This window comes from Podarcis gaigeae (assembly GCF_964106915.1).
Source record: "Podarcis gaigeae genome assembly, chromosome: 3".
In the NCBI taxonomy this organism is placed as follows: domain Eukaryota; kingdom Metazoa; phylum Chordata; class Lepidosauria; order Squamata; family Lacertidae; genus Podarcis; species Podarcis gaigeae.
The window spans coordinates 100,044,471-100,065,632 of NC_139680.1; the positions used below are offsets into that span (position 1 = coordinate 100,044,471).

The following is a 21,162-nucleotide window of genomic DNA, read 5'->3' on the forward strand; positions in this document are numbered from 1 at the left end:
GCATTCTGCTCAGTGAACATAGGAATATAGGAACATGCCTTGTACGGAGTCGGACCATTGGACGATCTAGTTCAACTTTGCCTACACTGACTGGCAGCAGCTCCCCAGGTTACAGGCAGGTAATCTTTTCCAACGCTACCTGGATTGAACCCAGGGCTTTCTGCATGCAAACAGGTGCTGTACCACTGAGCCATGGCCCTATGGTGCTTCTTCTCATGTACGGTGGTTATAGGATTGTATCTCAGTCTTGGAAACTGGTCCAATGAAAACTGCCATCCCCTAGCCTAATAGCACAACTCCCAGAGACACAGAAAGGCTCATGAGCGCCAAGACCTATCCTGGGCCCTCCAAGCTGAGGGACTAGAGAGCGATTGGCCATAACTGTGAGCGTCCAGTTGGATTTCCCACAATGCCGTGGGTGCTTGGCACTTCAAGGCATTGTGGGGAATAAATTGGCAGGGCTCAGTCTCCTTTGAAATGCTGTTACTACCACCTGCGCCAGGTAAGCCCAAAGGAGAGAGCATCAACATCAGAGGAGGGCACTGGGAAAAACTGTTTAATAAAATATTAATGTTAGGACTCAGCTACCTTATTATTTTTTTTAAAGTGTTTTAAATGTGTTATAACCCTGTGACACCAGATGGAGCTGTAGAGTTCTGTCTTAAGGCAACAGGTTTACAATGTGTTTTCCTGAAACAGGTTTGTTTGTTTTTTGCTGGTACTTCCCAGCTGGTGCCATTCAAAGCCAACCTAACTTTTACATGAATAAATGAAGAAAATGCAGGCTTCCTAGATAGAAAGAGGCGCAAGCCTGAGGTTAAGCCTGAAGAAAACTGACTTGCAATGTTCACATGCTTAACCCTATTGAAATCAGTGTGGCTTTCCTGAGTTCAGTCTTGGCTGGACCATGTTGTGTATTCTTCAAACCCAACCTCTGCAGCAAGCAGTTTCGTCTCATCAGTATTCACATCCATATATAAAGAATGAGAAATTCTCTCTTTTCTTTTTCTTCTTCTGACATCACTCATGTACCCAGGTGCTAAAGTCTCCCCTCCACCTGTTTTTGCAACTTACTGACATGCTCCTTTCATTCAGGAACATGAGCATGCTACCTACCTGCCACCTGATCCCTTATCACCCTTTGATGTCCTTCTGCCCTGCGCCCGAGGTCGAAGTCGACAGCGGACATGCCTTTGGTATGAATGATTTAAGGCAACAGGTGAAAGTCTTTACATGTGAATACTTACAACGGCCTTTCAAGGTCTCGGTATCAGTTACGATCATATTCCCCAAGTGGTCCCTTGCGTATTCCCAATTGTGTTGCTGTTTATACAACTTGCTGCCCTGCCACATTTCATGGATTTTTAATATTATTTTTAATGAATTGTGCACACAGATCCTCTGATTCTTGGCTGGGGGAGCATCTCTCAAGCAGTCATCCTTCATTAAGGGGAGCTGCCATTCACTGTTGAGACAACAGCAGATCACGGATGTAAGTTTCCTGTTAAGTTCTTTGAGTCCCACCTTCTCTCTGTGTCCACCGATTCTAAACTTCTGAGAGAGCCAGCCAAAAACGGCTGTAGTTTTGCTGATGCGGTATGTTTGAGAGTTTGGTGCTCTTTCTGGGTTTTTGCTTTTACAGCTTGGATTTTAACGATGCTTTAAGACCATTTTCGATTGCGTCTGAATTAAATTTTATGCGAGCAGCTCTGAAGGTTCATTTGAGGTCTGATAGGACAGGATATAAATGTAAAACATATAGCTCCCTTGCCCCTTTTATTCTCCTCTCCCTTTGTTTCCATTCTACCTTGACAGGTCTTACTTTTATGAGGTATAAAATAAGACAACCTGCCCCACCTTTGTGGTCTCTAGGTGATTTGAACTTCGGCTTCCATCATCCCTTACAACTGGCCATGCTGTCTGGGGCTGATGGGAATTAGGGCCCAAAACATCAGAAAAGCACCAATTTGGGGGAGACTGGCCTGGGGTTTAAAACAAAAAACAACACCTTCTTCTCTTGATGCTGAAAGGACATAAGAGGAGGGGCTAGGTAAGTCTCTCTGGGAAGGATGTAACCCAAAAAAGGTACCACAGGTGAACAGGCCAAGTGAGTCACCCACCTAACTTGGGATGCTCACAATGCTACTGCAGATACAGTACATGTGGGAAAAGATTTCATTACATTTCACTTTTAATTTGTATACCGCTCAGTGGCAGAGCTTCATGCTCCCGGCACCAGGGGGCGGGAGAGTAGGTGGGGGCGGGGCTGGAGCACCACCCATAGGGGCATGGCGCGCATCCCGGGGCATGGTCACCGCCCATAGGAGCATGGTGTGGCGCCCAGCGGCGGGGGGGGGGGGGCAGCTGCAATGGCACTGCGCCAGGAAGGTGCATTCCCCCCGCATGCCTCTTCCTCCGCCAGTGATACCACTTTTCTATATTACTATACACAAGTCAGTTTATAGCAACAAAACGCACAACAAAGAACCATACCTTATAAAACATAACTTTAAAACGGACCAACTGATATCGGATATCCAATAACCTATTGGAATACATTAGTACACAATAAATTTAACTCTCGAAACATCAGCAAATAATAATTAAACAGAAATTCACTCTTAACAATTACAATGAATAATTTCTGAATTATGCTCAGTAAAAATAACTTCAGGTTGGGGAAGGCTGAGGTAAGGCAGCATCACTAATCGGTCCAGTTTTTGTTGAAGGGGGTATCAACCTTTCAGTTAACTAAGACAAGGTTCTCCAACTATTTGTGATGACAGATGTTATCCAATCACATGAGCCAGAGGTCTCCAACCTTTTTCGGCCTTTAGGAACATTTGGATTTTTGAGTGAGTGGAATGGGCCTCATCCCCTCTGGCCATTTCTTTTCCCACTTCCCTGGATCAGCTGCCTCCTGGGAGGGGGAGGGAGAGGGAGAGAAAGTGCGCGTGTGCGCACACGCACACACACACACACACACACACATTTCCTCAGGGAATGGGGCAAAAGTTGAGTCCAGCATAATTAATCTGTGCCTTGAAAAGCACACAGAGCTGAAAACAGGAAGTGGGAAGAGTGCCACTCTTCCTACTTCCTCCTTCAGCTCTGTGTACTTTCATACCCTCCAACAGGGACGTCCCATTCCATAATGATAATTTTACTATTTATATCCCACACATCTCACTGGGTTGCCTCAGCCACTCTGAGTAGCTTCCAACGTATAAAAAAATTAACAAAACATTAAACATTTTTTTAAAAACCTTCCCTATACAGGATTGCCTTCAGACGGCTTCGAGGTTGGATACCCTCCAACATTTCTCCAATGAAAATAGGGACATCCTGTGACATTCTGAGACCAAATCAGAAAACGGGACAACATCTCTAAATCAAGGACGTCCCTGGAAAACAGGGACACTTGGGAGGGTCTGTACTTTTCAAGGGAGAAAAAGATAACCGCCCTCATCACCTTGTGACTAAGAGGGCAATAAATGTGAGGGGAGGCTGCACAGGCAGCAGGGGATGGCCTCAGGCATGCCACATTGATATTCCCAGACATTAGCAATGTCACAACTCTCAGCCAATGCCATGTAAATTAATGAGAGAACAACTAACACTCAACGTTACATATGCGAATGGCCGTGTTCTGTGGGAGAAGCTCAAAGAAATGCATGTTTTCAACAGTTTTCATGTCGCTCAATAAATTTGTCATTTCACAAACCAAGCATGTACTAGGGAGGTGCCAGCAATCATTTCCTAAAACTATCAGACAATATCTATAAGTTGAGCAGGTAGGTGCCTTTATTAGGAACGCCTTTTCTAAACAGCAGCAACACCAGGTATTTGAAGAGCACTCAGCAGCTGATTTCAAAGCACTACATTACCAGGAACTGGTCTTTCCTTTCTCGAGTTTTTCCTTTGGCATAGTATCATAGCAAGCTGCACAACTCAGCCTTTCAGAGAATCCTTTTTGAATTCCATCCTTATGCCCTGTAGCCTCCTCACATTCCTGTAAGGCAGTTTAATATTCATTTAATCATGCTAGAACACCACATGCGGCACTCTGCGATGGCTGTACAGACGCTAATTAAGCCGAGCTGTGCAAACAATCAAGCAATTTAAAATCAAAACAAATCCCCCTGTTTCATCCAAACAATTGATGGGGGCAAAATCAATGAAAACACTCTTGGCGCATGCAGAGTGCAGAAATCATCCCATGATATATTGATGCAATTACTATAATAAATGTCACATTTACAATCGCAAGTGGTCAGGAACCTCAAGCGCTGGAAAATAGTAAATTGCTGGGTAAGTGGAAGTATGTTTGGTATGTTCACATAACACTTTTTTCTCTTAAAAGTAATAGCATGGCAAATTTTAGTTTGGGACATCAGCTTTTAACTTTGGGAATCATTTGGGAGCAAAGCTTTTAATTACAGTGTTAACCTCTCTCCCAGAAGTGAGAGGTTTTGGTGATCTTACCCAGGCTCAAATTCCTTTAGAAGATAGCCAGTGAAAGTTTATTGGCATTTTTAAATATTGGTGTTTATTTAGAAATATACAGGTTGAGTATAGATGAAGACCCAACATTGAAGACTGGCAGCCAGCCCACAGTTTGGTGCTTTAATATCCAATATCCAGGACGGCAGCCAGTACACAGAGACTCTTGATGAGCCAGCTCATCTCTCTGGTCCCCACCTGCCTGCCTTTCTCAATCCGATAAAAATGCTTTTGGTTGGATCCAGAGTTCCTGGGGCTTAACCCCGCTCAGGAGATGCTCCTACAGGGGGTAGGCCATAGCTCAGTGGTAGAGCATCAATCCCTTGTATCTCCAAGTGGGGCAGGAAGAGACCTCTGCAATTCTAGGGAGGCACTGCCTGTCTGTGCAGATGTATCAGTGGTCTTACTCCCATCCTTTTCCATTAGTGAGTGACCCTGTTGGACCAAAAGACCTTCTGTGAATGCAAGGGCATCAGTAGGATTCTATCCAATATGTTTATCTGTGATGTGGTAGCTTGGACATCAGTGACTCGGTATTGTGCAATTTTAAAATTTCCATTCCCGTAGCAGGCATAATCAACAGGCAGATCGCGATCTACCGGTAGATCACAGGACGTCTGTGGTAAATCACTGGTAGATCACTGCCCCACCCCCAAAGCTCAACATTTTTGCTCTTCATTCTCCTACCTCTTCTCTAAAAAAAGCTCAACAACTTTGACCTGAACCCCCCAAAAGAGGGTAGATCACAGCCAGTCTTTAACTCTGTGAGTAGATCACAGTCTCTTGGAAGTTGGCCACCCTTGCCGTAGAGCATGAAACTCTAAATCTCAAGGTCATGGGTTCGAGCCCCAGTTTGAGCAAAAGATTCCTGCATTGCAGGGGATTGGACTCGATGATCCCTGTGGTCCCTTCCAACACTACAGTTCAATCATTCTATGTGCCCTTTGCAGACTTTCATTCGCACATTTGACAAATGCATCTGGGGGTGTTATTGCAGCTGCATGCTCCCCTCACAACCTATGTGTTCATGGAATGAGCATTGCCCTAATGAACATCTCAAAATAGCTCTGATTGTCATTCAGGGAGTAGCTATCCGTGAGGGGGCAGGATCAGACAAAATGAGATTTCAAGAAGTAATGTCTAGAATAACATTTTATTTTGACTACTCCCACTAAGGTTGGGATCCCCAAAGTTGTAGCTGTGGCTGCCATGGCACCCCAGATAACCCCCTGGTACCAGTTGAGACCCCTTGCACCTTCTTAATATTTTTGAGGAGTGGCCGCTCTATTTTATTTTATTTTATTTTACCTTGGTCAGTTTCTGGCTGGATGAAAAGAGAAGGGCAGGTCTCCAACCCAGCCCACCCTTTCCCATCCCATTCCCAGAATGCCTTTGGCCTGCATATAAGCCCAGAGACAGGAGAAGAAAACACCAGGGAGGGACAGTTTGAGGCATGGACTTTAGTCTTGCCCCTTCTTCAGAAAATAAATAAATAAATGGGGCCATTTTACTGCTACATTTTGGGGAAATTATGGGAGTGACCTGAGAGAAGTGATTCGGTGTGTGCTTATGTTTGTTTGGGGGGTGTTCTGTATGCATTTTTAGACTCTCTTTTTGCTTCCCCACCCTACCTCCCAGGTGTCTGTCTTTTCAGGGGGTGACTGCTCTTTGTGGTGTTTTTTATGGTGGGTAGCCTGACGTTTTTGTTTTACGGAGGTATATTGCCTATAGTGTTGTTGTTGCTGCATGTGTTTATGAGCATCCACTTCCACTTTCTGGTGCCCTCCAACATTCGGATTTCTAGATGTGCTCCAAGGGCCCAAAAGGTTAGGGACACCTGCAACATTGAAGGTGGCTTTTGCAGTAATTGCACAGTGAAGGCTCTGTTTGCCATCACTTAAGGAGTGTGTAACGTTTGCGTACTCCAAATCGGGATATACAATTTACTTTACCTTAAATATAGCGTTTTCACAGAAACCCTGCATTCTCTAGAAACTCTATCCATCTAAATTGCTGTATTTAGTGTGGCTAAATAAGTCCAGGCCAAATTTAGTGCCTGTCTACAAACAGTCCCTGCCAGCTGAATCGTAAGGGTCATTTTGGAAGGTAGTAATGACTAGTGGCACTTGTGCCATTTTATCTGGGAAACTAAATAGATTTTAGAAAACCCCTGGGAAACATTGAATATGAAGCTTTAGATGTGTCAGGAAAGTTGACTTTGGATTCATGCGGGACTTTTCCTTTCAGCAAGACTTAAACCTAGAGCATTCGTAGCAGGAAAACGATCCTGTCAACTTCTGTGAGACCTCTGAGCAGCGGAAGGCCCCATTTGCTAAAGTGGTACCTCAGGTTAAGAACAGTTTCAGGTTAAGAACGGACCTCCAGAACGAATTACCGTAAGTTCTTAACCCGAGGTACATCTGTATATTTACAAGGAGGTGGAGACATGGGCTTCCTTAATGCTCCAGTGGGATTATATGGCATTCATGGACATTGGTTCCATTTTGCTTGAAACAAAATTGCTGCTGATCCTTTCAGAAAGCAAATGCAATTCACAAGGAAGCCGTAACAAGAAAAGAGCCATCTAGCATTATTGTTGACAGCTAGGCAGGTTGGGGGAGGGTGCTGGGGGTGGGGGGCAACAGGCGGTAAGGACACACAAACCAATAACTCAGCTTAATGGTATTTGCAAAACCTGGGCCAAACAGCAAACATTGCTTTTGACAGCCTCTTGGTTCTGTATTGTTCCAAAGCCTGGTACCTTGGTTACGAAATACCTCCAACTCCCCCCCCCCCCCAAATGATCAAAAAGGCTTACTGGATGCGGAGAAAGAGAAACAATGGGTAACTAATGAGGAGAGGGGTACTTAGTAAGTTCTGTGGAAAGAAAATGGCTCCATGGCAGCTTTATTCATTCAGACAAATGCTTACAGGTCCCCTGCCAAAATGGATTCCCGAGACTACAAGAGAAACAACTAAGGCACATTGGTTTCTGTTATCTCTGTTTGGACATTTGTCTGTCTTCACCAGATCTTTGAAAGCTTGTTTACAAGGAAGACAGGTTGCCCCAAAGCAGAAGGGATGAATCTGTTGACGGATAGGATGCAGTCTGGGTTTTTTTTTTTTTTCCTTTTTTTAATTGGAAGCTGATGTTCACTGGAATGAGCCTGTAAGGTTTGCTGTGGAACAATACGACCTACCACCAGCGGCTTATATTTCAGCAGGGTTAAAGCAAGAGGTCTTTGAAACTTGGAGTGGCGTGGAATTCTTCATTTTAATGCAGAGATTGCATCTGATTAGATACATTTTTTTAATTCTTATTTTTAAAGGTTCCTTGTCCTAGCAAACTGAATTCTGATAGGCTTTTGGGAGGGGGTTGTTTTTGTTTTATTCCCTTTGCAAAAGAATGCTTTTCAAATGCAATCATACAGAATATGTCTACTGAGACCAATGAATATTAGTCACAGTTAAGACAGCAACCATTGCAAATTCTATAGGAAATGAACGCTATTTTGTCATGGCAGGATTTTTTTTTTTATGCTAGTCCAGATAAATAAATAAATAAATAAAACCCCAATTTCCTCTGTCTTTATTTAAAACTTCAACCAGATACAAAACTCAGGAAAGAATAAATATAATGCCTACATTTATGCTCAGTATAAAGGTAAAGGGACCCCTGACTGTTAGGTCCAGTCGCAGAAAACTCTGGGGTTTCAGTGCTCATCTCGCTTTACTGGCGAAGGGAGCCGGCGTTTGTCCACCGACAGCTTCTGGGTCATGTGGCCAGCATGACTAAGCCGCTTCTGGTGAACCAGAGCAGTGCACGGAAACACCGTTTACCTTCCCGCCTATTTATCTACTTACACTTTGACGTGCTTTCGAACTGCTAGGTTGGCAGGAGCAGGGACCGAGCAACAGGAGCTCACCCCGTCGCGGGGATTCAAACTGCCGACCCTCTGATTGGCAAGTCCCAGGCTCTGTGGTATAGCATGTTTAATAATAATAATAAATGAACCAGCAAAATCTACAAACTGCTTGCCAGGGTGCTATGGATACAACGCTTGCTTGGCACTATATGGCCTCGGTAGGCTTTGAAAATATTCATCCAAAGGAAACACAAAGGTGGCTCAGACTAAATGGGTTGGATTCAGACTTATTTATACTTAGAGTAGACCCACTGATTAGTGTATTTCAACCAGTTTAATCTGGATCCAAACCTATCGACTTAGATGTCAAGAACCAATAAATAAGGTAAAAAGGGGACACCTGACCATTAGGTCCAGTCATGACCGACTCTGGGGTTGCGGCGCTCAACTCACTTTATTGGCTAAGGGAGCCTGCGTACAGCTTCCGGGTCATGTGGCCAGCATGACTAAGCCACTTCTGGCGAACCGGAGCAGCACACGGAAACGCCGCTTACCTTCCCACCGGAGCAGTACCTATTTGTCTACTTGCACTTTGACGTGCTTTTGAACTGGTAGGTTGGCAGGAGCAGGGACCAAGCAACGTTGTGGGGATTCGAACCGCTGACCTTCTGATCGGCAAGTCCTAGGCTCTGTGGTTTAACCCATAGCACCACTCGCATCCCGAACCAATAAATACATGGTGGTAAATAAACCACTGAGCCTCTTGGGCTTGCCAATCAGAAGGTCAACAGTTCAAATCCCCATGACGGGGTGAGCTCCCATTGCTCAGTCCCAGCTCCTGCCAACCTAGCAGTTCTAAAGCACACACAAAAAAAGTGCAAGTAGATAAATAGGTTCTGCTCCGGCGTGAAGGTAAACAGCGTTTCTGTGCACTGCTCTGGTTTCGGTGTTCCGTTGCGCCAGAAGCGGCTTAGTCATGCTGACCACATAACCCAGAAAAACTGTCTGTGGACAAACACCGGCTCCCTTAGCCTGTAAAGTGAGATGAGCGCTGCAACCCCAGAGTCGTAAGTGACTGGACTTAATTGTCAGGGGTCCTTTACCTTTTTAAAAAATAAATTCCATAACTATTTCCTAACTAGCCCAAAACAATATTGGGTTGTATTCCTTTAAGTTTTATTGAGAGTGGATGAAATATACTCAGAGTCGCAAAGTGATTTCATGCTCTTTATTCAGCTCATAGTGGGGAGGAGGAATGAATGAAAGTCCCCTCAAAGTATCTGCTTTATATACATTATTTACACAATGGGCTGCACATGATTGGCTAATTCCGGAATTCTACTGTAAGCCAATCAGGTTGTGGATTCACTTCTATCTGGAGCATGATTGGGTGGTTCCTGCTAACCAATCATACTGCTGCATTGTTCTAGGACCAATCAGACTGCTGCATTCTGAATCCTATTGTTCTAGGACCAATCAGACTGCTGCCTTTTGGAGCCTATTGTTCTAGGACCAATCAGACTGCTGCAGTTTAGATCCTATTCAACTCAGTACATAACACCCCTCCCCTCTAAGTTCCAGTCCTGCCCGGGAGGTCGCATTCATAGTCCTGAAGGTACGCCGGCGGCCTACGTGTGCGCTGCGGCCTGGGGTGTTCCCTGGTCCGGGGTTCAGGTTCTGGCTCGTGTTCCAAGGATGCTGGCTGTGATGGGGCTGTTTGGTCTGGCGCAACCGGCTCTCTCAGTTGTGGTTCTGGCTCCGGTGTCCTTTCGGCCTCACGGGTCCTCTCTGTATTTACTGATTCTGCCTCTCCTGCTTGCCCCTGCTGCTCTATGGGCCTCACTGCCCCACTGTTCCCTTGGGACTCCTCTGACCTGTCCTCCTCCTCCTGGTTTTCTCCCGGGAATCGTCGCCGTATCTGGTCGCAGTGGCGGCGCCAGCATTGCCCCCCATCTATTAGCACCTCGTACGACACGGGGCCAGTGACCCTGGTGACTGTGGCAGGTACCCATGCCGGGCCTGCCCCAAAATTCTTTGCGTACACTGGGTCCTGGGCATCGAAGGTCCGGGGGTTCCTGCCTTCCCCCACCACTACCTCCTCCTGAGCTCTATCGGGGTGAAGGCGGTCCAATCTGATTGCAAGGCGCCGACCCATTAGTAGTTCAGCGGGGCTCCGGCCAGTCGTTGAGCAGGGGGTGCTGTGCTGTGCTAGAAGGAATGTGGCAAGGCGGTACTCCCAATCCCCTTGCGTCATGCGGCGAAGGGTGTCCTTGGTGGTCCGCACCATGCGTTCTGCTTGGCCATTGGTGGCCGGGTTTAATGGCGCCGAACGGATGTGGCGGATGGCGTTCTGCACTGTGAAGGTTTGAAATTCTCCTGACGTAAATGCAGTCCCATTGTCTGAGATGAGAGTGTCAGGGAGCCCGTGGGTTGCAAACAGCCTGCGTAGTACCCGGATGGCTGCGGACGTAGAAGTGGACGGTACCAGTGCGACTTCCAGCCATTTGGTGTAGGAGTCCACCACTATGAAGAATGTTTTCCCCTGAAAGGGGCCAGCGAAGTCCACATGCAGGCGTGACCATGGTGATCGGGCGGACTCCCAGGACTGGACTGGGGCCCTTGGGGGATCTGGGCGGGATTCTTGGCAGGCCTGGCAGTGTTTGACCCAGGCCTCTATCTCTCCGTCGATCCCTGGCCACCACACATAACTCCTGGCAAGGGCCTTCATTCTTACTACCCCTGGGTGTGTCTCGTGTAGGGCTGTGAGGACCCTTTTGCGGAGGGGCTGGGGAACAATGACCCTGCTTCCCCATAACAGGCACCCCTTGTGGGCTGACAGTTCATGTTTGCGGGTTGTGTAGCCGGCAAATTCAGGTCCGGGGCTGCTGCTGGGCCATCCCCTCCACACCCAGTCCAGGACCCGGGAGATGGCCCTATCTTTCTTGGAATGGTGTGCAACTTCTTGTGCCTGAATGGGGCGGTCGGGAAGCAGCTCCAGGCTCATAACCTCTTGTGCAGGTGCTGGGTCGGGGCCTGTTTCCGGTAGTGGTAGCCTGCTGAGGGCGTCTGCATGGCCCATCGCCTTTCCAGGGCGGTGAATCAGTGCATACTGGTAGCTGGCAAGGAAAATTGACCACCTGAGGACGCGAGGAGACAGCACTTGGGGGTCTGCTTTTGGGGGGCAAACAAGCCAAGCAACGGCTTGTGGTCAGTCACCACGGTTAAGGGCCGCCCGTACAAGAAATCATGGAATTTTTTTACTCCCTTCACGATTGCCAGTAGTTCCGCTACTGTCGATTTGCGAGTAGTTCCGCTCGGTTTCGTTGAGTGTCTGGGAAAAGTATGCCACCGGTACCTCTCTTCCATCCGGGAGTTGGTGTCCCAGGACAGCGCCAATGCCATAGGGCGAGGCGTCGCATGCTAGCACCAGCAGCAGCCTCTCGTCGAAGTGTGCCAAGACCGAGTTTGAGACAAGCAAGTCCTTGACTGCCTGGAATGCGGCCTCCTGGCGCTGGCCCCACACCCAAGGGGCCCGCTTGTCCAGGAGTCTGTGTAGGGGCTCCACTACCGCCGCCTTGTGGGGAAGGAAAGAATGGTAAAAGTTCAATAGTCCCAAGAAGGCCTGAAGTTCAGTCTTGTTCTTGGGCGCTGGGGCATCACAAATGGCCCGTACCTTGTCCCCAGTCGGGTGGACCCCTTCTGCATCCACCATAAATCCCAGAAAGTCCACTTGAGGCACTCCTAGTAGACATTTTTCCCGCTTCACCTTGAGCCCCGCCATCTGGAAACGGTGCAGAACGGTGCGGAGGCGGTCCTCAAACTCCTCTGGTGTGGGCCCGGCAATCAACACATCATCGAAGAAGGGGGTGACACCAGGAATCCCTTTAAGGTGAGAGTCCATTAGATTCTGGAATATGCCTGGTGCCACGCTGACACCGAATTGCAGCCGCTTTACCCTGAACGCTCCTCTGTGCGTCACAATCGTCTGTGCCTCTGCTGTGGCCTCATCTACTGGCAGCTGTTGATATGCTTGGGCCAAGTCCAGCTTGCCAAAAATTTTCGACCCAGCCAGGGTGGCAAGGACATGGCTGACCACTGCCACTGGGTATGCATGGGCCGTGAGGGCTTTGTTTATTGTACATTTGTAGTCTGCGCAGATTCGGACCGAACCATTAGGCTTGACGGGTGTGACGATTGGGGTTTCCCAGGGGGCATTAGGCACCGACCGGCTCCAGCACTCCTTGCTTCACGAGTCGGTCCAATTCCTCATCTATACGGCGTTTCAGGGCGAACGGGACCCGGCGGGCCTTGAGCCTGACCGGTCGTACTGCGGGGTCAAGCTGTAGAGCAATGGGGGGGGCCCATATACTGTCCCAATTTCCCATCGAAAACCCCCGGAAATTCCTTGCATATGGCGTCCACGTCCACTTGTAAGCTCATGTGGTTCACCCCGGTGATGGCTAGCCCCATTGGTCCAAACCATGCCAATCCCAGTAAGCTAATGTAGGGGCCCTTGACCACAAGTAAGTCCAGTTGCCGCGTCCGCCCTCGGTATTGCACCCGGAAGGTCCCCACTCCCATTGTGGGGACCTTACGTTTCTGGAAGTCCTGGAGGGTGAATGGGGCCGGCCTGAGTTTGGGACCCCCAGTAGGACACAGTTTCCTTAAGGTCCTTGCCGAGATTATGGATAGAGTTGAACCCGTGTCAAGCTCCATGTGGCATGGGGCCCCCTCTATCTGTACCTCTACATAAATTTTATCTACGTTGGGGTGGGGCAACTGGTATACCTGGAAGTCCGTGAGCTCCGTTGAGTTGCCTTGGTGCGTTGGGCCCCGGGACCTGGGGTTCTTGGATTGGTCATTTGATGCCTGGCATCGGATGGGCCGAGCCCGACACACCCGGGCGATGTGTCCCAATTTTCTGCACTGCCTGAACTCTGCGTTGCGGAAACGGCAGATCCTCCTCTCGTGACTTTCTCCACAGCTTGCGCAGTTCCCTCCTTCTCGTCGAGGCAGCTGTGGTATGTGGGCTGCTTGAGTGCGCTGCTGTATTCGGTGTACCTCCTTCCTGTCGGATCCTGAGTCGTCGGTGAGGTCTTCATGGTGGACCCTCGGTTGAGGCGGCTGGCTCGGCCGTGCCTCTTGCGTCGACCTCTCGGCAGCTTCCGTTGCCAGGGCCTCCTCCAGAGCGACCTGGAACGTTAGGTTCTTCTTAGCATAGAGGCGTCGTTGCAGCTTCTCATCCTTCAGGCCACCGACGAGGCGGTCACGAAGCATGTTCTCCAGCTCTGAGAAGTTGCAGAACCGGGCAGCTTGGCGGAGAGAGGTCACAAACCCAGTTATGGTTTCCCCAGGGGCTTGCCAGTTTGCGTAGAAGGCATTTCGACGAGCCACCACTGAGGGCTGTGGCGAAAAGTGCCCCTTCAGCTGTTCCATTATTGTTTTGTATGGAACAGTAGCGACGTCTTCAGGTGCAAGGAGAGCCCGGGCGATTTCAAACGTCTCCTCTCCACAGACGCTGAAGAATATTGCCCTCTTCTTGGCGTCTTCTTCATCGGTGACCCCTTTGGCTTCTAGGAGGAAGGTGAAATGGGAGGCGTACGCTTCCCAGTCTCCTGTTGCTGGGTTGAACGGCGAGAAGCTGCTGTTGGTTGCCATTCTGAGTTCCTTGTGTCCCGGAGCTGAAGCCTGGATACACGGTGCGAGGCAGTGGTGCGGCAGGTGGCGGTGCTGTGGTGCTGTGTGTGGCAGTCAGCTCAGCGGGATCCCACCTTCGTCGCCAGTGAAATATACTCAGAGTCGCAAAGTGATTTCATGCTCTTTATTCAGCTCATAGTGGTGAGGAGGAATGAATGAAAGTCCCCTCAAAGTATCTGCTTTATATACATTATTTACACAATGGGCTGCACATGATTGGCTAATTCCGGAATTCTACTGTAAGCCAATCAGGTTGTGGATTCACTTCTATCTGGAGCATGATTGGGTGGTTCCTGCTAACCAATCATACTGCTGCATTGTTCTAGGACCAATCAGACTGCTGCATTCTGAATCCTATTGTTCTAGGACCAATCAGACTGCTGCCTTTTGGAGCCTATTGTTCTAGGACCAATCAGACTGCTGCAGTTTGGATCCTATTCAACTCAGTACATAACAGTGGACCTGCTGAAATGAATGAACTTAGGCTGCCATGGGCAATAAATTCAACGGGTCTACTCGGAGTATGACAAACATTGGCTGCAACCCATTATTCATTTCATTTGCAGTTGTGCGATTTGTAAAGCTGTCACCAGATTAAAATAAATAACTGATTAACTATATAAGCGTCAGTCAATGAGCCAATAAATTTTGCATAAATTCACATATGAGTTAAAATTATTATTCTTATTATTTATTGAATTTATATACCACCCTATTCTGGGGGGCCTCAGGGCGGTTCACAGAATAATAGCCCCAAAGCAAGAAACACCATACTTTAGACTTTAAAAAGAAATTAAATATAATCTCAGATCTTTCCACTCTCTTCCATCTCTCTCTGTTGGGACCCACAGCCTGGAACATAACTCTTTCATTCTCCCACAGGGCCCAATGTCCATGTCTTCACTGTCCTTCCTCTGCCTCCCACTTTCATTCCATTCTGCTCACCTTCCAGACACACCTACTGCCACTCCCATTCCTCACACGGGGTTCTGACTGAATGTTGTCAGTTCAACAGTGTGTGAACACACAAGGTTAAACACTCATGTCCTCCTCTTCTCACATGCTTGACATCAAAGAAGGCTTCCCATGATTTGATCCCAGCTTGTAATCCTGGTTTGTATGGAGCTGAAGTCAGTTTGTCAAAACGTTTCAAAGTCAGGGCGAAACTGTGCTTTATTAACAAACCAGGAAGTTTATTGGGCACATGAGAAAAGGAGGGAAGGAGATGAAGAGGAGAGGATGTTTGAGTTTATTGCTCATCTCCACTTCCACACCCACTCAGGGTTCCTGTTCACTTGGATCAGGCCACAGTAAACGTGTGGCAAGGCAGCATGGCTTGCGAACGCATTCCCATTGCCTTCACACATTCACTGAATGCTTATAAGAGGGTTATCTGTACATATGTTCATCCTTTTAGCTAACAGCTTGCAGGTACGCCTAGCCTAGCTTCTTTGCGGTCCATTGTTCTGAGTCCAAATCATTTATGGGTTTTATTTTATTTTTAGTCACAGAAAACAAGGGGAATGATTAACTCTGACTTGCATGATAAAATGGTGATGCGCCCAAATATGACAGGCCTTAAACAATAGTTTTCATAGCTCGCTTTGTGTTCTTAGCTATTTCATAAGCCAAATGTTGACAAATAGGCAACTAAGGCCACAGCGGAGGGCTGCCAACCAAATGGGCCCTGACATAAGTAAGAACAAATGGTGTATTATTTTCCAAACGGCTTATACCAGGACAATAAAAATTGTTGCATATGATTCTCATATTTGCTGTTAGGTTATGCAATTCCCCCCTCCTTTTTTTCTGACAATAGAGACGCCCAAAGCTGCTTTACACCAAACCAATCCATTGGTCCATCTGCCTTCTTATTGTCTACATCAAGGATGGAGAAATATTTTTAGCCCAAGGACAAAATTTCTGCATGAATGACTTTCCAGGGCCCACACACCAGTGGTGGGCTGGACCAGATGCAAAAAGGACAATTGGAAACAAGGTCCTAAACAAGTACTGGGGAGTCTTAGTGGTTGTTCTGCTGTTCACACAGCTGAGAGAAAGGTTAACTTCTCCAGGAATTTCCAATCTGTACTTCGTTTTTTTAAAATATTTTCATGCACCCAACTGGTGTCCTCCAGATGTGGATGGACTTCCAGTTCCCTCCAGCTCCGGCAAACATGCCCAATTGTCAGAAATCTGCTCCAGAAGGTTGAGGGACCCTCCAGATCAGATATGGAGGGGATAATACAAGAGGAGAGGAACATGGACCAATGGAGCCCCGCTTTGTGCAACACTGGACACATCCTTATAAAAGGCAAGCATGCTGATAAATTGTTTCTGGTTCATCACAAGGGTGCCTCAATATGTTTTGCAGCTCTCACCGCACAGCACTATAATCTTTGGATCAGGCCCCAAGGAGGAAGCTCGACACAGAAGGATCAGTGTACGTTCTCAGATTACTGACTGAATGGGGTCACAGTATGCATGGGTACTTAGCAAAGAAGCCACAGCATTTTCCACTGGCTGTGACTTCCAAACAGAACACAACTCGCACACTGTGCCGCGGACTCTGGAGCAAAACACCCTGTGACCACTTTAAATGCAGAGGTGTCTTTTTGCGTGAGGAAAAGGGAAAGTGTGGGCACAAACTACTCTGGACTTCAAAGAGTCAGCTTTGACTGAAGCAGAGACGGCAAGGCCCGGCGGTTAGGTCCCTGACTGCATATCAACAACAGTACCATAAATCACATTTACTTCCAAACCTAATACCTAGCATTTAGAGTCAAGAGACATTTAGAGAGCTGCCTTCAAGACATTGCATAATTTATTGTTCCCTGATTTATTCTCCATATGACAAGTAAAAAAGTTGAAGTATTGTCGGTAGCTATTTTGATTTCTCTTCAGATCCATTTGACATCTGTTATCCAAGTAATGTTATCTTGGTGGATAACAAGATTTGCTCTGATTTCTTGCATCGTTCCCTCCCCCTTTATTTTTTAGGGAATGACAATTAAATAGAATTAAATTGCAGCGTTCTGCTGTACATTTAAATGTAAACAGGGCAGGACTGCAGTATAAAGATGTATTACTGATGAGGTACACAAAGCTCTGTAACAGAAACTAGTTTTGATCTACTGTTTATAGTAGAACAGTGAGATGTCTACCAAATGAGGACAACGTCTGAAATGTGTTTGCCATTTACAGCATGAACTTTCAAACATGCGAAGAGGAGGGAGAGAATTGGCCCCTTTGCTGCTGATGACACAGTCATTCCTCATTTTATAGTGAGAATGCCTTTTCCTTGCTATTGCTCATAAGGTGAGCAAAACTAATTCAGAACATTTTCTAAATTCAAGATGGCACCCTCTACCTCCATTCCACATGCAAAAGCCAACCAGACTCACCGTTGACTCTTACTTCATCACTGCACTGCACTTCATCACTGCATACCCCCCAATATTCCTCAGATGAAAACAGGGCCATTCTATTCTATATCAGTATCACTGCTGGGTGGTGAGGGCTTAAATTTTTTTTAAAAGATATTTATTAAAGTGTTTATGATACGGACAAGTACCCCTGCCGAAGTCCAGCTAGCTCCAGGGCCCACCCTTGACCCCCATAACTTCCTTGCCCCACCACCCTTCAAACTCCAGTCCCCCACAGACCTGTCTTCACCCTGCCAGCTACACCCTTCGCCACCACCCCTAGGGCCTGCTTCTTCAGCCGCCACCTTCTCTTGAAGCCTGACTTGGCTCATTTTCTCCTCCTTGTTCTTATTTGGCACAACCAACTGGCTGGGGGCCTGCCAGGCTGGAGAGTCGCAGCCTCCCAATGTGAGAATGGTAACCCTGTTGCCTAATTCCCTCTTCCTTCTCCTCTTCTTCTTCCTGCTACTCCTGCTGCTGTTATGCCCATAGCTGTCAACTTTTCCCTTTTCTTGCGAGGAATCCTATTCAGAATAAGGGAATTTCCCTTTAAAAAAGGAAAATGTTGACAGCTATGGCTATGCCACTGGCCGGCCAGCCCACCAGCCTGCTTGCCTGGCTCCCTCAGACCCAGCACAAGACTCTTTCCTCAGTCAGCGATTATCTCTTCTCCCTGCAGTGTGCAGCCATTTCCAGTTACCATACCTTAACAAAGATGGGAATTCAAGACTCTACATGAGAAGCCATGATGGCTTAAGGGTTTTCGTGATGTTCCCAGCATTTTTGGGGCAGTTGGAGACTATGTCACTGCACTAGTTTAGGGGATTAGGGCAGGCTACATTAGAGCTTTGGGGGGGGGGCAAAGTTGTTGAGAGAAGTTTTTTGAGTTACTGTGGTACCTCGGGTTAAGAACTTAATTCGTTCTGGAGGTCCGTTCTTAACCTGAAACTGTGTTTAACCTGAGGTACCATTTTAGCTAATGGGGCCTCCTGCTGCCACCGCGCCACCACCGCATGATTTCTGTTCTCATCCCGAAGCAAAGTTCTTAACCCGAGGTACTATTTCTGGGTTAGCAGAGTCTGTAACCTGAAGTGTCTGTAACCTGAAGTGTCTGTAGAGTTGGAAGAGACCACAAGGGCCATCGAGTCCAACCCCCTGCCAAGCAGGAAACACCATCAGAGCACTCCTGACATATGGTTGTCAAGCCTCTGCTTAAAGACCTCCAAAGAAGGAGACTCCACCACACTCCTTGGCAGCAAATTCCACTGTCGAACAGCTCTTACTGTCAGGAAGTTCTTCCTAATGTTTAGGTTTATTTTAAAGGAAATTCACCAAAACCTGCACTTAGAGCAATTTCTGCCCAGACACTGTTTCCGACAGCAAAATCCCGTCAATGTCCGGGAATATCCAAACATATGGCAACCCTAGGCGATATGGCACTCTCTGCTCTGTCTTACAACTCCTCCCCACTGCAGCCATCTCTGTCTAATGGTGGGGCCAGCCCTTGAGGTAAGACATGGGGGGGGGAGGCTTCTCTCAAGGTGAGAGGTCCCCCAAAATGTTTACTACATTCCCCTTCTTAACAGGTTGTTTTCTTGCCTGCACCGATGAAGGGATTCCGGAGCCGAGATAGGACAGGGCCATACTTCAGGTGGAAGATGCCTGTAACCTTGTTACAGTAATTCTGATCGGAGAAACTCTTTGGGTAGCCTTATTTTCAATTGATTGTCAAATCTCTTTTAAAAGCCTATCCTGTTCTTGCACTGGCGGTATTCTTACAGATGCATGGCTAGATACAGTTAGCAACAGACTTATTTCAGTACAATAACCAGTGACTAAGAACTTGACTGGTTGTTTGCAGTTTTACAGCCTTCCACAGTTTTTAAATTGGGCCAACTTGGAGATACAATCTTTTCCCCTTTGGCTTTATTTCATTTTCCAAGCATTAAAAACTGCTTTTCTGCACTCCCCAAGGTTTCTCTTTTGCCAAGTCATGCTGCACTATTCAGCTTTTTTAAAACAGTATTTTACTTTTTAAAAATAAGGGTCCCATCAAAAAACACCACTATGGTACCCCAGTTGTGGAGTTTCTTCCCAGTAGAGATACAATTGTCCCCTCATGGTATTGTTATCCAGACAGCAATTGAAGATTTCTATTATTATTATTATTATTATTATTATTATTATTATTATTTCTTCAGGCCTTTGGAGATTACTGAGCTGGCTGCTGGTTTTTCCCTGTTGAACTATTTACTGCTCTTTACTGCTCAGCCGATGGTTTCGTGATTATATGCCATATTTTATTTTAAATTCTGGGGGTCTTGGAGTTGAAGAATGTTTTTAAAATGCAATGCATTAAATAAATAAAACTTAAGGCGTACAGGATCCATCTATGACCCTCTCTCCTTGCTCTCAGTGTTCAGAATACTGGAACCAAAAGGATTTGGTCCCTGTACAATGTCTATTTTTATTGAAATTGTTGTGAAAAAGCAGTTAATCATATTTGACATATGGGTGGTTTTTTTCTTCACATCTCAGAAAAATTCTGTTCAGAGACAAATGGGGGGATTGTTGGCTGCCTTTTAGTATCACTCAAAAGAAATCCAAGTGCAAAGGTGTGATTCATAATCAGTGAGAAGGCACCATGAGGTATGGAGGGAAAATACTTTTTTTAAAAGTTTGAGGAGAAAGATTTGACAGAAGAACAAAAGGTCCTTCAGACACTACACAGAAGAGAAGGGTGGAAAGAAAAAGGTCACAGACAGGAGCCAAAGTTAGGCGGACAAGCAGGTTCAGGAAGATACTCAGATGAGGGAAAATAGGCTTCAGTTTCATAATACTGAAAGCCTCGAGGAATAGCAAAGATTAGGGTCTCTCCCTTTTTCTTTTTCTGGTTAAGATTTTATCACCTTTGAAACGCGGTGGGAACCAGAGTAGGTGTTTCCCCAATTGCTCTTCAACTTGAAAATAGCAAGTCAGAACCAGACAAAAGCATGGGTTTCAAATGCCTGACAAGGCCCTCAGAAATTATCCTGTTTTAAAAAAAATAACACAAATGTTCTTGACGATAACCAAGAGTAGATTTTCTAGGGAAATGACCAACTGGTGTTTACAATACCACACTGTGTTCCCATAGCTTCAGCAAATGCACAATAGATTTTATTTCAAGCATGTTTGACAGGCTAAGGTTTTAGGAAGCCCTGTTTTCCAAACTTAATGATGATGAGGAGATTATTTACAGTGGGGTATAAATAAAAATAAAATATTAAGCTGATTCAATGAATGTGTGTTCTTCTGTCTTTCACAACTACAGCTCTGTATTTGCAGTGGGAGAAGGTACGGAAAATATTTACATATGTTTTCCCTTAGAGGTCCTCAGAACTAGGTCTACTGTTTTTTAAAAAAACTTCAGCATCGTGATTGACAGAGTGCTTGCTTGATGGAAAAAACAATAAGGCCTTTTCAGTTGTTATATGAATTAATAGATGGAAGGGAATGAGATTGTGTACTTTCAGTGTAATCTAAATTGTCACTGGGCATACAACTGCATGAAGAATCCTCTTCACACAAATTGGAACCCTGAAAATTCAGGAATTGTTGAAGGGATACATGATCCTGCCTCCCACTGCATTCAGTTCAGATAATTTACAAACAGAGCTCTTCCCCACCTC

At 46.5% G+C, this 21,162-nt stretch overlaps 1 long non-coding RNA gene across 1 annotated transcript in view; it reads left to right on the forward strand.

Annotated features, from left to right (window-relative positions):
- Positions 1-20,730, forward strand: part of LOC310842157 — a 35,142-nt gene extending 14,412 nt beyond the window's left edge. Inside the window, exons 2-4 of the long non-coding RNA XR_014562943.1 lie at positions 1,397-1,492; positions 17,271-17,350; positions 19,693-20,730. This is a non-coding gene — a long non-coding RNA (uncharacterized lncRNA). The remainder of the gene's footprint in view (positions 1-1,396; positions 1,493-17,270; positions 17,351-19,692) is intronic.
- Positions 20,731-21,162: the final 432 nt, after the last annotated feature.